Here is a 17867-nt window from a genome sequence, read left to right on the forward strand (position 1 = left end):
CTAGAGAAAAACAGGGCAATAAATACTAAATCAATTTGATAACAATATGCAACAAAATGGAGGTCTTGGAACGCTCGCATACTGAAAACCTACATTTTTTTTCTGTTATTTAAGCCGTAGAAAACGAATATGACAATTAAAACTTTCAATCCATGAAGGTTCGGCCTTTAAAGCCTTTTTTTTAAATCAAATTTTAGGGTATAACTAAGATTCAGTTTCCTAATTCGACATGAAAAAACTATATGTATGAAAAAAATAAATGGATAAAAACACTTCAAAATGTTAAAAATGAACTATTTATTACATTATCTTGATTATTTTTGATAAAAATTGTATATAACTACCAAAAAATAGAGTAAATGGAAGGACCTTACTTAGATGCTAATATTTTTTTAATTTTTTCTTCAAATGCTTTATATCATAACTAAACTTATAGAATAGACCTTATATTTCAACTTAAAAAAATATTACCATTAAAAAAATTCGATTTTGATTGATTTATGGTCAAATAAGTTCATAATATTTATTAAAAAAATTAAATATGATAGGCTGCGTGAATATATTTATATTATAATAATACTCCGATGAAAAAATTTAATTATTTATGAGTCTATATAATTTATATGTAAGGGAATTAAAACAAGTTGATAGATGAATATGAATCATTTTTTGGTGGTTATATATATTTTTTATTAAATATAATCTAGATAACGTAATTAATAATTCCTTTTTTTAATACTGAAAAGTTTTTATCTATTTATTACTTACTTTGATTTTCCTATATAACTTTTTTTCATGTCGAAATATAGCACTGAATCTTAGTTAAACCCTAAAACTTGATTTAAAAAGGCTTTAAAGATCAAACCTTCATAAATTGAAAGTTTTAATGACCATATTCGTGTTCTGCAGCTTAAATAAATGTGGGTTTCAGCCTTTCAATGCTGTTGGATTGTGTAATGATTCATGGAACATTACTTCATTTATTATTTCTAGAATATTTAGTAAATAGCTACAAATTGAATTAATGAAGTGTTCATGATTGGTTTATTTCATGAGGGGCATTAGAAAAATTATTCCTAACCGGGGCGCCGGGAGTTTATCAATTAATGTATTTTCAACAAAATAGGTTATCAATAAATTTCGATAAAAAAAGAGTCATTTAAAATTCCCAAGAAATTTTTTTTTCTAAATTAAAGGATATAAAAAATTGTTTTAAAAAAATCCGAGACTCAAATATTCCGACAAAATTAGCTGCCCCCTCTCAATTCCACAGTGATGAAAATGTTGGAATTGCTTTAAAAGTATGAACTATACCAGGACTACATGAGTATATATACATTAGATCAAATCCTTGTCAGCACAGGCCAGGATGCTAAAAGGAAGAAGTGGGATTATCAGCCGAACAAAATTGATAAAATATAAGAAAAAAGGGTTATATTTTGTTGCCAAAAAATTTAGAAAACTCAATTACAGAAAAGAAAAGAAATGTATTTTATTAAAATATGTCATCCACAAATATCTAATAGTGTGTTAGTCCATATTTATTTGGTCCAGTCGAGTATTAAGACCGGCATTTCGGACTTTTAATACTAGGACTTATTAGAAAAAAGAAGACATAAAGTGGAGTAACGTTATCAAAGATAGACCTTAATAAGTTTTTAGGGTTGATATGCAGGGATGTACAGGACTGGATCAAGAGTGAACTGGACGGGACTTCAGTCCTAAATAAAGACTGACATATTCCTGCAAATACTCATGTCATATGTATACTAGCGGTAGTACAGGGCGTTGCCCATATTAATTAGACGTCGACTAACAGACACAATTTCCTTTAATTATATATAAGATATATTCACAACAAATCCTCAAGAATGAAAGAATTAAACTAATAAGAGCTTCATATATTTTTTTTTAACATGATCCGATGAGCCTGGGAGTAATCCTAGACACGGCTCTGTGTACACTTATTTATAAATAACATTTTATGTATTGAAATAAATGTTGTATTTCACCATTATTTTAATAGCAAGGCCGTAGTCTACATTTATAAATAAATGAGGTAAATCATTTCCTTTTCTTCACTTTCGAGAGAATAAAAAGTTATTAATTTTTAATAAAACATGCTGTGCTTTAGGTTCGCATGCTCCTTGCTAAACTTTATCTAAAGACTCATTCATTATTTTTATCTTATATATATATATGTAATCCTCTGTTCTTTTTTTTTTTTTTTAAATGACGCGCTAAGCTTTAACTACACACACTCGTTGTTAAAAAAGAGTCATCCGCAGAAAAACTTTGCTTTATTAATGTAAATTATAACTAATTTATAATAAACTCATGAAAATCTTTAAAACTAAAATGCAATCAATAAATAATTAAATGACTTGATAGAGATCCAAATAAATCTGAGTACTCGATGAAACCATTTAAGGACTCGATATGAAAGGCTTTAGATTCTACTTGGACTTGCAATATATGCAGGAACTTTCTCCTACATCTACTAACAGACATTTTATTTATTTAACAATAGTCTTCAAAGTTCTAAAAGTACATTTTTTGATTTTACATATATTATATACGAGTACATATTTAACGAGTATAAAAATGTTAAAAAACTTTTTTCTTTTGTTCATTCAAACAGCATTTCTATATAACTTTTATTAAATAACTACGATCAAAAGTGTATTAACATCAAATCAAATATATCCAACAAATATGTATGCTAGTATAGTTGTATAAAAATATGACATAAAGCACGGTAATTGCAGTATTTGGAAAATTGAGCAGTTTTTATTTTTTTCCCTAAAGCTGTTACCATTATTCTGTAATTCTTAACGAGATAACATCTAAGTATAAAGTAACCAGGCATGAATTTCGGAGATTAAACCTAAGAGTTTGTTGGGGAAGTCTCTGTTGTTTTCGGAGTGGAATTTAGGATCGACAATGGATAAATTCATGACTATGTCCTTTTTAGATACGGAGTTGACTTTGGGGTTATTTCCTTCCTCTCATAGCTGCTTAAATGTAGCTAATCGTGAAAGTTAAACGACTCTCCTTCAAGAAATTCTTTACGACAAGTAATATTGTATCGGTCCCAATTTTTTTCGGTCCAGTCAAGTCTTAGGATTGGTTCTATCGGTCCTTATAGCGGTTTTTTTCTAAATATGTCGATGGCTTATAAAGCCTAAAATAAGACATATTAGGTATGTATTAAAACGCATTACACATATGTACTGTGTGCGTGAGTAAATCCTACTCTTTTGATGGAAAATATTTAAACCAACTTTATCAAGAACAACGTGTACAAAGTATCAAGAGTATTTCTTTTATTAAAATTATACCTTATAATATCAACAATTATTTCTCAAAAATCTCTTCCTTCTGCGGCCACCATGACCTCGAGTCTGGCAGGAAGTCCGTTCATGGTATTTCTTGTACCAAGATTGAGTTGTTTTGGCCTTATGATCAGCTACTGATTCTTATTTCTAACTGTTCTCACTTTGAGGGTAGTTAACATTTAACCAGGGCTTCAAAACAACTTTCATCACCTCCTGGTACTCCTTCTACTATAATTCCAAAGGCAACAGTGGTGAAGAAGTCTTCAGTGACAATCTTATTGTGTCTTCCACTTCATGTCTTCCTGGAGAGGATATCACAACTGTTTATGAGGCTCTTGATCTTACAGACAAGCTCAAGAGAACCATTTAGATTTACCTCCATTCTCTTCTTCCTCGACGTATTGAAACCAATAATACACCGTATGAAAGTGAATAAATTTTGGTATATTTTTTTTAAATAATCCGGCATCAATTGAAAGTAATAATGGCTTTATGGAGCTCTAATCGGCAGGGTACGATTTGCTGGTGCATACTATATATTGCAAAAAAAAAAATTATGTTTATAATTATAATACGAATATATTGTATTTCAACTTAATTATTTAATATATAACTGAATACTGAAAAAAACAAAAAAACCTCAATGACGTTGCAAGGGATGGATTTAAACTTCTTTAAGGGGCAAAAAGTCAAAATTGTAGTAAACTACGGTTTCCGGTTCTAAATAAGAAACGACACAGGTCATATAATTTACAACTCTACGCATGTACTCGTATCTACATTCATGTAAAAAATTATGTCTTTTAGAAAATTGTTAAACGCCATTATTTCATTGAAATTGCTAAAATAAAACAATTACCATGTCTGATATCAACTATTGTTTAAGGAAAACTATAATTTACCTAGATAAATAGTTAAATGCACCTCTTAAGTACAAGACAACTGACTGTATCCTCTCATTAATGAGGATAACCTTCAAACAAGGGAATGCTAAATAAGGCATAAAACAGGTTACATGGAACAAAAGATTATGCATGATAAAAAAATCATTAATTTTGTTAAAAAACAAAATGTACAATCAAGGTCCATCAAAAATTTTAATGCTGCTGAAAAGGTAAAGAATAATGGAGCAAAAAAAAAAAATATATATATATATACTATATTTGCCATGAAAATGTTTTTTTTTTCAAAGACAGTTTTCTCTCCACCCAGTTATCAAATTAAAAAAAAATAATAATAAGATTCTGAAAGCCTGATGAATTCTGATTTCTTTCATTTAATAAAATTACCTTCAGCCTCAATTAAAGTGTCTATACGAGGCCGAAAGCACGAGCAGATCTCCGTCTATAGATCCCTTAGCAAATACTTTAATTCCATCTTGATCCGACTGATAAGTTCGTCTTTGGTATTGGAGGATGTTCGGTTGGTTTGTTGTTCAATCACAACGCACACAAACAAAAAAAACAATCAGATTCCGATCAGGCGAGTTTGGAGGCCAAAAGTCCTACGACATTAAGTCTTCAAAATTGTCTTGTAGCCATTTGAGACTTTTTTCGAGGTGGCTTGAGCCGAATCCTACTGCCACATGTAATTTCCTCTTAACATTGCAAACGAACATTTCACTAAGTGCCAAAGTTCAATAAATTGTTATGTTGTCGCTTCCCGCGTAGATTACAAGGAGGCTCCGTGCTTTTTCCAAATATTTGGGACAACGAATACATAAATACAGTCCTTTTAAATATAAAGGAATACAATTTTAAATTCATTTTGGACCAATCAATACATAAAATTATTCGCAAAAATATCTCTAAAATCCCAATTGTGAATAACGTATTAGGTCAATAGTCCACTGGGATCTGCATGACTGCAGTTAGCAGGATATTATTTTTTCATTTAACCGCAAATATACATTTCCTTTTACAATGAGCAAGGAACAAGCATCATAGATTGTTTTCTGAAAAGAAAAACCACATAAGAACTGGAAATGATTGACTGTGAAAATTGAGTATAAGCCTCTGTCATGTGAACCTTAGTCTTAGACTCTGAGTCTACACCAAAGGTAGATAATAGTAAGGCTTAAAAGATTACATCAAGCGATACTTACTTCATATTTGGCATCATCATTACTGGGGATGTAGCAAACACTCTCGCTTTTTGCCAAATACACGGCATGAAACTTTAAAGCAAGGAACATCAGAGCTTATTGCTACACACGGCAGTCTGCTGGCTATCACATTGGAATTTTTTGGGCCGATTGTAAGAGCTCAGGGTCTTCTTGAAAAAGATAAATCTGCATATACAGATGAGCAATTGTGTTTAAAACTCGTATATTTGAGTGATATCCAGATGCAACTCAAAGAGTTGAACATCAAAATGCAAGGCAAAAAAAGAAAACCTCCTTTCCTTATCTGACAAACTGTGTCCTTATCTGACAAACTGTGTAGCTTCAGATCGACTGGTATTTCTTCGTGAAACAGGTAAAGCTGGATATGTTTACCCTGAACAATGTGGCTGTAAACAACTTTCTGACCTCATCGCCCAGCATCTGAAATCTCTCGACTTTATTTTTTTTTACATCAGAGTCTAACCAAATCCGTAATCCTTGGAGTAAAATAGCACTGGACAATGCAAAGGACTATTCACTGCCAACAGAGGAACAACTGATGTAGATCGAATGACTTTTTTTGTAGAAAAAAGAACCAAAATTGTATTTAATTGAATTACCTTTTTTTAAAGAAAAATGGGAAACTTTTTTTTAATAATCTATGTCCATACTTCATTTTTGACATTTTTTGGAAATTTATATTTTTTTCCATTTATAAAAGGACCTTTTTTCATTAAAAAAAGTTCAATCCTTTTTTAATGGTCTTTTTGGAATTTCTACTATTACCTCAAAGTTGTTCACAAAATTGAGATGAAGATAATGCAATAACTGTGTTATTTCTAAGATTATCAATACATTGATGATGATATTTGTGGTAATTTTTATAAAAATTACTAATTGGTAAGTCTCCTTTGGCACATTATATAGTTCAACTTAAAGGAAACCCAAGCATCTATGCTTTGTTTGTAATTTAAACGATCGTTGTTGTCTATATTAATTTATTATATTAGCTTGTCTGTGGAGGACGCATTTTTGAGTGTGCACTTAAATCGTAGAACTGCGTGACTACTTGATCTAAAAAGTAACAATGAAGGAATGAGCATCTGTGTAACTAAAGCTCAGTTATATTAATAAATAAAATAAAAGGTGACTAATTAACTAAACGGTCATCATGTCAACAATGAAAAGGAAAATTGTATTCCTGTTCTTTTGGAAACGGAGCATAAGTATGTATATAATAAATTATTATTTCGTGTATATTTATGAAAAATAATAAATTATGAAACGTATGAAGGGAGAAGAGGGAATCGACACCAGTGTTAGCGAGGTAACGCCGTGCCATTGTTTCACGCAGTTACTTCGACTGCTGCGCATATGCAGGTAGGACATTGTTAGCCATAAGTGTTTGGTGTCTGTAATAAAATGCTGTTTGCATCGAGCAACAAAGTATTATTCCGCAATAATGGAAAAAGACAGAGAACCGGACAAAACAATGTTGAGATTGGAAACTTCTTACACCTGGACAGGTCCTTTCTTTGAAGAATAAAGAAGGAACTGGGAGGATATTCGTCGTCGGGCAACAAGACTTAGCTCTATTTCACACTGCAAAGAAAACGTTGACCTGGTTGGGAGATTCTTTTTTTTTTTTTTTTGACTTTGTTCCACCCAGCGTTAGGCCTACAAACTCACTGGACCTCAACCCTGCAAACTTATTTATGAATGATTAATTGAATGACACGCCAACCGGTCCTCTTGTAACACAGCATCCAAGCTGATATCAAGGATCCAGGAGGAATTCCGGAATTTGTCAAACGATACTGTCATGAAGACCTGCTTTCATTTCCAAAGTTGAGTCCAGACACTTATCGACGGCAAAGGTGATTATATTGAATAATAATAGTTTTTGATTACTCAACTTTTATCTATTATTAGTTTTTATTAAAATTGGATGATTAGTGTAGGAAAAATTCCATTAAAAAAAAGTCGGGTTGGTTGTTAAATAGAGGTCACACCTAGTATAATATTATATTAAAGTTTGTCTGTTCATCGACGCCTAATAGCTCGAGCAATGCCGGTTACTCTTGCTACTAATTAAGTAAGGCGTTATAAGATGTATAAATTGTGGGTTGTGCAATCTGCTTATACAAGTTACTATTTATAGAGAACTTGCATTTTGTACATGGTATATACCAAATATAACTATTATGGTTTTCCTTCATGATTCCGTTTTACATTAAATTTGAATAATGTTCAAGAAGAATGTAGCTTAGCTATCGTGATGTTTCATCAGACTAGCTACACGCAGTATCTACAAGAGGAATGAAATATACACAAATTTCGCTCCATTTCTCGCAAGGACATAGACAGGAATTACTTCGAAGTCCATCCTCAATTCTACTCTGAGCCCAACGAGGACTTGCCTTTGTAATTATCCAACAAATCATCAGTGTTACTCTCCGTCATTCATGAGCACACACAACCGTGGTTACACTTATATGTTGTCTCCCCAAGATTGAAATAATAATTTATAACAGCTTAGTATAAATTTTTTTTTGTTAAGATTTATAATGTGTATCCGCATTAACAAATACAAAATAAGGATTAAGGCTGTATTTTAATCTTCATAGACGAAGTAAAGAACTTTTGTCACCTTTGAAACTTTGAACTAGATTTACTGCCTAAAGATGACATCGTAGGCCAATGAAATTTTGCATAGGCTATGTTCTTACCAAATCCCAACTTTTCATTAAATTTCATGAAAAGGTTGATTAATCAAGAGTTATAAAAGAAGAAGAAAAACTGCTTCATTGACAGAAAATATAAAGTTTTTATTTGTTTTTGATTTTTGTCATGAGACAAAAAATGTAAATACTTTACAATAAGAACATTTCTGAAGGATCAACATATAATCTTATACATAACCCTGCTTGCAGTAGTACTAGGCATTGTTCAGAGGAATTAGGCTAACTACTCAAAACTTAAATATTCTCTCGTCAAAAAGGAAATAAAAAATAACACTTAGATAATAAAAAATAACACTTAGATAAAAAAAAATATGACGTTCAAATAAGGAAATAGATAATATTTTAGTCTTTAGAGTCCTACCTGGAGTAGCAGCCTCAGCTACACCCGCTCCATGCTACATGCAAAACGCCAACAAGATTTTATTAATGTGACAACATTATAATCTTTTGGAATAAAAATATGTTTATGTTATCAGGGAGTACTATATAATGTGCACCCTGTATATACACTCAATGTTATATGCAAAACGCCTGCAAGATTTTATTAATGTGACTACATCGTACTTTTTTAGGATAAAAATATCTTTTTGATATCAAGAAGCACTATGTAGTATGCACTTTGTATACACGCTCAATGCTATATGCAAAACGCCTGTTCAGATATACAAAAAGAAAGACAGATTAAGTTTGCTAAAGCTTATATAGATACGTTGTGTATAAGTTGCAATTTTGTACAAGTTGTAACTTGTACAGAAAAACATTTTTTTTTTTTTTTGCTCATACCCTATTAATGTATTGATTTTATTTTATGAAAGCATCCGAAGATAGATATAAAATCCAGAACGAGGAATATACCATGAATTATATATTGATGGAATCCGAGGAAGTAGTACATTATCATCTCACTCAATTTTGATTTATTCTTGGTAAATTTAGTTTTTAATATTTGTTAAGAAATTTTAAAATAATAAGCTGGTTGGGTTGCGTTACTATAGATTAAAAGGAAAAAAAAAAAGGAATCGTTTATTATAATTTATAATCAAATAATTAATAATTTAGATGTAAAGCTATTTAAACAAGTTTATAGATGCTTCATATTCAAAATTATTGATTAATTAATAATTATTAGCTCATAAGCGATTAATTTTTCCGTATTAATATTATTGCAATCTAAATTTCACAAAACCTAGCCTTCTTATTATTTTTAAATATTAATATTAAAAATTAAATTCACCAAAAAAAAATCAAAATCGACTTTTTTTAAAGAATTTTTTTTAAATTGAAGGATTAGGTCTGTTCTTTAATTTCAGCTAGGATATAGAGCTCTTGAAGTAAAAATAAAAAAGGCATTAGCTTCTAAGTAAAGTCCATCATTTTGCTCGATTTTTTGGTGGTTATATACATTTTTTATTAATTGTAATCAAGATAAAGAAAGAAATAATTTATTTTGCAAATGCTGAAATGTTTCTATCGATTTAATATTTACTTTAATCTTCATCTATATAGTTATTTCATTACGAAATATGGCACTGAATTGTAGTTATACCCCAAAAACTTGATAAAAAAAGACTTTACAGGCCAAACCAGTAACAGTTGAAAGTCATAGCGAAGGTCATCTTCGCGTTCTACGTCTTAAATAACAATAATAAATGGGGGTTTCAGCCTGTGGGGGCTCCAAGACCTTTATTTTGTTGCATAGTATTATTAATGGAGGTTTCCCTTTCTAATTTCTGTTTCTATTGGTGTTGGAATGGTTCATATATTAATTTTCAAGTGTTGTTGTCAAGCTGGGATTAAGTAATCAAAACTCATGCCTATTGGCTATTATCATTCTTGAAGTTTTTTTATTTTTCCGCCACTCTATGAAGACTTGTATACAAACCAATATATGTAAATAACCCTCATGTCCTATTGCTTTAACAATGCAAATTCTTTGTATATAAGATCATTTGAAGAGAAAATTGTTTACCCCCTCTTTCCCCTCCCAAATATGTTGTTTCAGCTACGCCCTTGTATCAACAGTGAATAACGAGGGCTTATTATATATAAAATTTAAACATAAATAAAACACGTATACATAATGTATAAATATCTAGAATAGTAGCCATTAAAATCATTAACACCGAATAGCAGACAATAAGGCTAAAGATATTTATGCATGGAAAAAAGCTTCTCATATAAAATACTTAATGAACCAAAAACAAAAAAAAACAGCCTAAATTCAAAAATCATTTTTGTTTGGTAAAAAGAAAAAAAAAGGAAAGGAAGCTTTAAGTTACAAGCTCTGAATACTTAACTAATAGGATTCATGTCGTAATGCAAGAAAGATATTTCTCCTTAAGCAGTAGTACATTCTACATACATATATATGAGTATTTAACATGTCTATACCTACATTAAGAAAAAAGAACTTGTTTGAATACTAAATGACTTTTATATGTAGACATTTATTTTCTCGACTATTTGCATAATTAATGCCTTTTTCAACATAAGCTGACTCTTTCGGATTTAATTAATATACCTTTATATAGATGGTATACTAGTATATGTACTTTTCCGTGGAAAGTATATTACTGCTAGTTAATTTTAACTAAAGAAACTCAAGGAAAAGAGGCCACAAGCGTATAAAGGCAAAAAAAATATTATTCTCTTGAATTTGCAATATTGTTAGAGATGATATTTTGATGAGGAAAATAACAAACAATAGTCCTATCCCTAGTTATTCTTATTCTATTTTTTTAAAATATAAGGTTGCGTGAATGGGTGAACTTAATTTATTCACTACATGTGAATCCTTCTTATTTATTTCAACTGTCCTATTGCCTTTTTCGTAGAGTCTCCTCTAACTCCATCTAACCAATTTAAGGAACATTATTTTAAAAAAAACCCGTTTTTTAGTTCATATTTCATACAACCCTATACATTGTTAATGTATCGACCGAATGGAGTTTGTATTTTCCTACTACTATTTACACTACTAGACTAACTTTGAAGTAATTTTGTTAATTTGATATTAACACCTACCACCTCGTTACATTTATTGTAGAACGCAACCTTTTATTTTCTGAAAAGAAAAAGAAAAAAGGCTTAAAATCAGATGGTAATTATCCTCTTCTTCCGAACAATGGATCTATTAATCAATGACAATTGGAAATTGTTCAAAGCTTAAGAATAACTAATTCTAACTCAACGTTCATAACTTTGATTGCGAGAAAAGAGTATGAAAATCGACATTTATCAACAAAATGCACTACATATTTTTGTGTTAGCGAGGAAACGTCCTTTAAATGGAGAAACACATTCATAGAGAGACGACAATGCTCTTGGTTTGAAGCACCAGTTTGTACTATTCAACGTGAGCCCCGCTCTTTATTTTTCATAATTTCCTCACCTGAATTAGTTGAAACAATAAAAATATCACCCAAAACAAAATCCCTAACAGAAAACAAAAATTGACTACATATTGAAATGGATAACTTCTTAATAAACTAACTCTCTTCTCTTTTCTAATTATCCTCTTTCTCCGCATATTCTCTACTGAATCAATGTGTGTTAATATCCCTAAAGAAGATTACTCTCTGCAACAAGATTCAGCACCTTGCCCTCCAAACTTGTTCCCCATCCATCCCCGGACTGCTCGCCATGAACTATGGAATATAGGGCTTCGTGGATAGCAATGCTTGTAAACTGCTCCAGTGCAATATTGATTACCTCAAGGTATCCGTTGAGAAGGAATGAGCTCCAATGATTAGCAAGGCATTCAGGCCCAGAATGGTGGCCACAGAAAAAGGACATATTGAAAAATAATTGTTGATATTATGAGGTATAATTAAAATAAAAATGACTCCTGGTGGTATTTAGAGGGTACTCTTGATTAAATTGATTTAAATCTTACTATCAAAAACGGTAGGATTTGCTAAAACAAACTGTACATACAGGGGTGTCTAAATGATTTTAGTTCGGGGAGGGACCTAACTGTGTTTTTATTACTACTTTTATTTTATATATTCAAAACAAAATATGTTATTTGTTTGGGGAAAGTCCTGACTTATCCTTTATAATGAACTGAACAACTTCATTTGCAAAAAATAACTTAAATATATAAATAATAGTGCGTGTGTACCTGATGGATATAATAATTACTACAATCATGTATATATCTACAAATACGTATACATGGGGAGAGAAAAACTCGTTATAATTTATAATTGAGTCATAAATCAAAGGGTTGTCTATTTTGCCTCTCTTTATATATATACATAAATGTAAGACAGAAAATGATTACCAAGGAATCCATTATAACAAGTGAAGAAATAAACTTTGTACCCTCTGTCATCTTATTTTCAATCCATCAACTCGTGTATATATCCTAATCAGACTAATATAAAAAGTACCTACAAATGAATGTTAAAGAAGACGAATTAAGGATTCACATATATATTATAGGTATATAAAGACCATTTTAGGATCTTTAATACTTATTAAGACTGTTCTACTAACGGTTGTTCCTTTCTCAGCTTCTCTTTAATATTCTAAAAGGTTAATGCATACAAATTACATGCCCTTACCTTTATTGTAACACACAACCTTATTTTCAAAAATAAACTGAAAAAAGGCCCAAAATCAGCTAATTGTTAGCGAAATCAGTCAATCATACCAACTACTTTTTATCTCATAAGTACAACCAGACTTTCATTGTCTTATTATTTCTCTAATTTTTTTAAAAAGAATTACATAACGTCTCTGTTGATAAATAAAAACTACACTCCTACTTATTCATAATAACATAAGAATTATAAGCTAAAATGCTTACTTCTGACGGATAAGTTAATACCACGAATTTCTATACAGTGTTTTTTTTTCAAGACAAAAATGATATCTAGGTGGTGGCAAAAAAAGTGACAAATAAAATAGTATTACATCATAAAAAACATAGAAATTTGATGAAATCTTACCAAGAAATTACCAGATTACCAAATGTTAATTCATTTATGGATGATTAACATTCTTTATTTGATATTTCATCTTGTAAATGTAGAAATTCATTAACCATTAACTAAGAAAACAAGAAAGCAACAGTTGCCCTACAAGGAAAAGAAATTTAAAAAAAAAAAAAGCACCCTTATCTTCCCAAGCATTCCAAAAAAACTCCCTTGAATTGAAAAATCCAATCAAGATTATGCATTTTCTATCGTAATTATTAGTATTGACGAATATTTTTACCACCAAAAACGACTCTTATGAGGATAATACCAGAAGAAAAAGAAGGTCCAAGTTATCATTTCAATGACAAAATAGATTTTTTGACTTCATATGCAGAAGCATGTGACAGTGTAGGGGTGTCAAATTGAGGGGCTGACTTATTATCTGCGTCTCTATTGGATAATATCGGACTTATCAATAAATCTAACGCAAAAAATATGATGGACAAAAATATAGTTAGGATAATTATAATTAAAGGAAGAGATGAATGTACTGGAAATATTCCTTTGTCAGTAACAGCGATGTATTTTGATCCAAAACGAGATGATTAATATTTGTAAAATTAGTGTATAAGTTTTACAGAAAAAAGACAAAAATAATTTGCGTCCTTGATTTCGGAACCGAATAACAAGCATTTAGGACATTTGATCTAAAATACTTGAAAAGCTCGTCGGTTGTGTGATGAAATTATTATACGCTTAAATACATAATAACTTTATTTCTAATAAGCTATTGTTATACTTCATATTGGCAAAAAGGTATGAATAATAAGTTTACATTGATTGATTCTTATGAAAATGTCTGTCGTCAGGTCTGTTTTTACATTGAGTAAGAAATTAAATAAAGATAAAATAGTATGCTCCTAAATTTTACGTAAAAGTGCAAGGTCTACGATCTTTTATTGTTCTAAATTATTATTTTTACTCAAGTAACTGCTATTTTATAAGAATCTACTAATTGATATAATTAGTCATAACCCATAAAAATATTCCTAATCTTTTTGGATTAAATATTCTTTGATTTAATAAAAGTAAGCATTTTTGGAAAATTAAAACATCGAAAATTTCAATTGAGGGTCGACAGCTACGAAAATTATTATTCAGACCTGAAATTTTGCATTCTGTTGTTCAATAGTACGTATCAACTTTTTATCCCTGACAATTTATCAATTTCTAAAAAAGTGGGTTTACCCCTCAAAACAGCCCACCCTAATGGACAATTTGTTGTGAAACCTCGAGATCTCGTGGACTTGAGGGAATTAGCCAAGGTTGTTTTCTTTAACTCCTACGAATCCGGGTTAGGCTTTTTGAGAAAGCTTTTCTTCCTCTACAACGTGTCCGACTTGCTGACGGCGTAGACAGTGGTCCTGGAGACGACCAACTGCTTGGAGTGGGCGAATGGAAATTCGTCGATGCCGTTCAAGTGTCATTTTGTTGGCTTGTCGTAAGCTAGAGAGCTCAGCTCATGTTTATTGTGTTTTGTAACTAACTTTAATATATTGAAATATGAATTAATTTCAATCACTCAAACCTAATTAATCATTGAATGAGTAAGTTTTCAGATTTCAATGGACCACCCGGTAATATGTATTGTACAATAATATATTAGTTCGTTCTTCAAAAATTCTAGAAATTCAAAATATATATGATGCATTCATAAAAAATACTATTTTTCAAGATTTAAAAAAAAGTTAATCATATAGATGGGTTAGTCCCAAATTTTTCCACAAATTAAAAAGAAAACCACTTCTTAGGGCGTTACCGCCCTCCCTAATTAATTTTTTTAAATCGCTACCACTACATCAAATTATTGTTTTTTAAATGTTAAAACTTTCGTATGTCTCTCTAATCCAACCCCCCCCACCCATTGTATCTGCTTTAACGCCAATACTGATCATATAAACTCAGCAATTATCTTCGAACAGACATACTTTGCTGTAATACTGTAGAAGATAACTCTCCAAGAAATTATCAGGCTTACTCTGCGTTTTACATGAGCACATTCACACATTTTATTTTATCTTTAAATGCTCCTTTAATGGGTCAGATAGAGTTGCATTGATTAAGTGTAAGTAAACATTATAGTATTATATTTACTCTATCTGACATAAGAATCTTCTTTGAAGTCCATTTACATAATGTATATTTACTTTTCTAGGAACAATAGGGTCTGAATCTACTCACATTGAAGAGGAAAATTTCTCCTAAGCGCATTGAGCTACTTCGTTCCGAAAAATTTACATTTTTGTTAAAGCAAGATATATATATTTTAAACCAAAATCCTTTGAAAAATGTTTTTTTTTTAAATTAAGTAGTATTTTCTCAGTATTGAATTGACCCACTTAAAATATAAGCCCGTATTTGAAATTAACTAATATTTTGTAGGGAAAATATCTACTTTTATTTAGATAACTTGTGTCTCCCTTCTCAAAAGTTTTTCAAACTTATATATAATTCAATATTTGAAGAACCATATTTGATACGAAAAAACTAATTTCAGATTTGTGATCCTTGCGCTACGAGCAACTAAAATTAGAAATGGAACAGAAAATACTTTGAAGAATTAATTTTTTGTTTACTTATGCTTAAAGTCTAACTGAAAGAAATTAATTGGTAAATGTTATAAGTGGTTTTAAGGTATGATTATTTTTGGGAACTGGGTGGACATAGGTAAGAGGACATTCACAAACCCTATAATCTCTTAGGGGAGGGGTACGCCCTAAATATACCGCCCATCACCGTTGGAGAGAAAAAACCACACTAATTAATCATTAATTCAATCATTTCATTATGAGCACCCTCCAACAGTTGGCTCGACCCGCTATTAGAACCGTTGTAACAAAACTCAGGCAATCACCCAATAAATGATCGTATTATCTCGCTAACACAAAAATGTACAGCGTATTTTGTTGTCCCTTGTCCATGTTTGGATTTCTTGGCTGAATATTTTTCGTATTGCTTTTAGCAGAGACCAGTGATCCTGATGTAGAGTGAAGATCTAACCCAATGACAAAATTATCTTGAAATTAAAAAGTCAGAGACTATAATGAATGAAAGAATACTTAATCATTCTAATTCCATGCAAATAATTCAACATTTAACCTTTTAAAATGAATAGAAATCATGGTTACATAGTATTGCTGCATGAATCATCATAAAATAGATTTATTATATTTCGGCCAAAGTGTTTGTTCGTCAAATTGGTCATTCGACAAGCTGCCAATCGGCAATGAGTCTGTCTGTCAAAGTGGGTTTCAGCAATAAGGTTATCGGCACAGAGTCCTAGAATCGTAATAGATATATGACAAATTCCAGAGGACAAGGGTACCCGCCGATGAAAACATATCCAAATAAACTCAAACCTGGTCTAATGACCACCAATTTTAAGCGTGTCACTGCGCTAAGCTGCCATATCCACTTTTAAAATTTATAATTGTTACGAAAAAGGAAATCTAGTTTAAGAGGTCACATATACTAAACGGTCGAATTTTCAGTTTATATTGTCGGACCGCTCAATATTGATTTGACTGTACTTTTTTTGAATTTTAACGACTAACAACTCTCGTTTTTACAAGAAACATAAATTTATTTTTTAAATTGATGTTCCAGGTACGAGTCAACGGATAAAAACAATACCCACACCCATCTCTTACAAATATAAGTACACTTCTACAACATTTGTAAAATGATACCCTGTAGAGAGTGATTTACAATTTAGTGCGTTTATCAAGGACCGATTTGATATATGTCCCATATTAAGGACCAATACAGCTCTACTTAGAACACGGAAAGACTCCATTCCTGTTGTGTATCCACATCTTCAATACTTTATTCCAATTATAACCACCTAATGATCCAATGGCAGGAAATGACTAGTAACAAATATGAGCTACATTAAATGTTAATTGTATACTAAGAATATCAAGGTTGTGCCCCGTTTAAGTTCAGTGGTTCTATCGTTCCCAGTTTCTTTCATTTCAACAGTTTCGGTCTCGGTTCAGCTATATCAGTCTCAGTTCTTTTTTATAAATGCTCAGTTGTGTAACAGGTACTTAAAACAAGGGGTGTTCCTAGAAAATTATGTCCAAGGAAATGATTTTTTATACAAACAGAGCCGCAGCTACCTTATACACAGAGTGCGTACTGCTCCAAACTTCCATCAGGAGCCCGAAAACCAAGGTTGCTTAATACAATGGTTTTCAAAGTGAGGGCCGTTTGGGAGTACACATACATAGTTTCGTATAAAGAGGGCATCAGCTAATAATATATTAGTGAAGGGAGCCTTAGGATAGTAAAGTTTGAGAAACCCTTGCTGAAGAAATATTATAGTTATCATTTTTAGGGCCCCGAAAAGCTTAGTAGCGGACCTGGATCAATAATTTACTCCACCACGTCTCTCTTTTATTTACAGCGTATGGTGCCTAAAACCACTTTTTCAGATCCATAATAATCCCTTTGCTTTTTGGAACTCAGATACAACTGTATCACCCTAGCGACGTAAAAAAAGTAACGCAAAAGGTTGAAATTGCACTTAAAAAACTCATAAAATTGACTTGTTGATTAAAGCTAATTTATAATATATGTATATTGTATTTTCTTTATATATTTTATACAGGAACAAAAGAACAAGAACAGAAACTGATAAGCAATATTGTGTGGTCTTGGTTCGGCTTTGTTGGTTCCGGTTCTTGCAGTTTAA

At 31.1% G+C, this 17867-nt stretch overlaps 1 protein-coding gene across 1 annotated transcript in view; it reads right to left on the bottom strand.

Moving 5' to 3' along the window:
- LOC121120035 (uncharacterized) overlaps positions 1-17867 on the bottom strand; it is a 137700-nt gene that overhangs the window by 1700 nt on the left and 118133 nt on the right. The gene's annotated exons all lie outside the window — the stretch shown is intronic.

The sequence above is a fragment of the Lepeophtheirus salmonis genome, chromosome 6, assembly GCF_016086655.4.
Source record: "Lepeophtheirus salmonis chromosome 6, UVic_Lsal_1.4, whole genome shotgun sequence".
Lineage (NCBI taxonomy): Eukaryota > Metazoa > Arthropoda > Copepoda > Siphonostomatoida > Caligidae > Lepeophtheirus > Lepeophtheirus salmonis.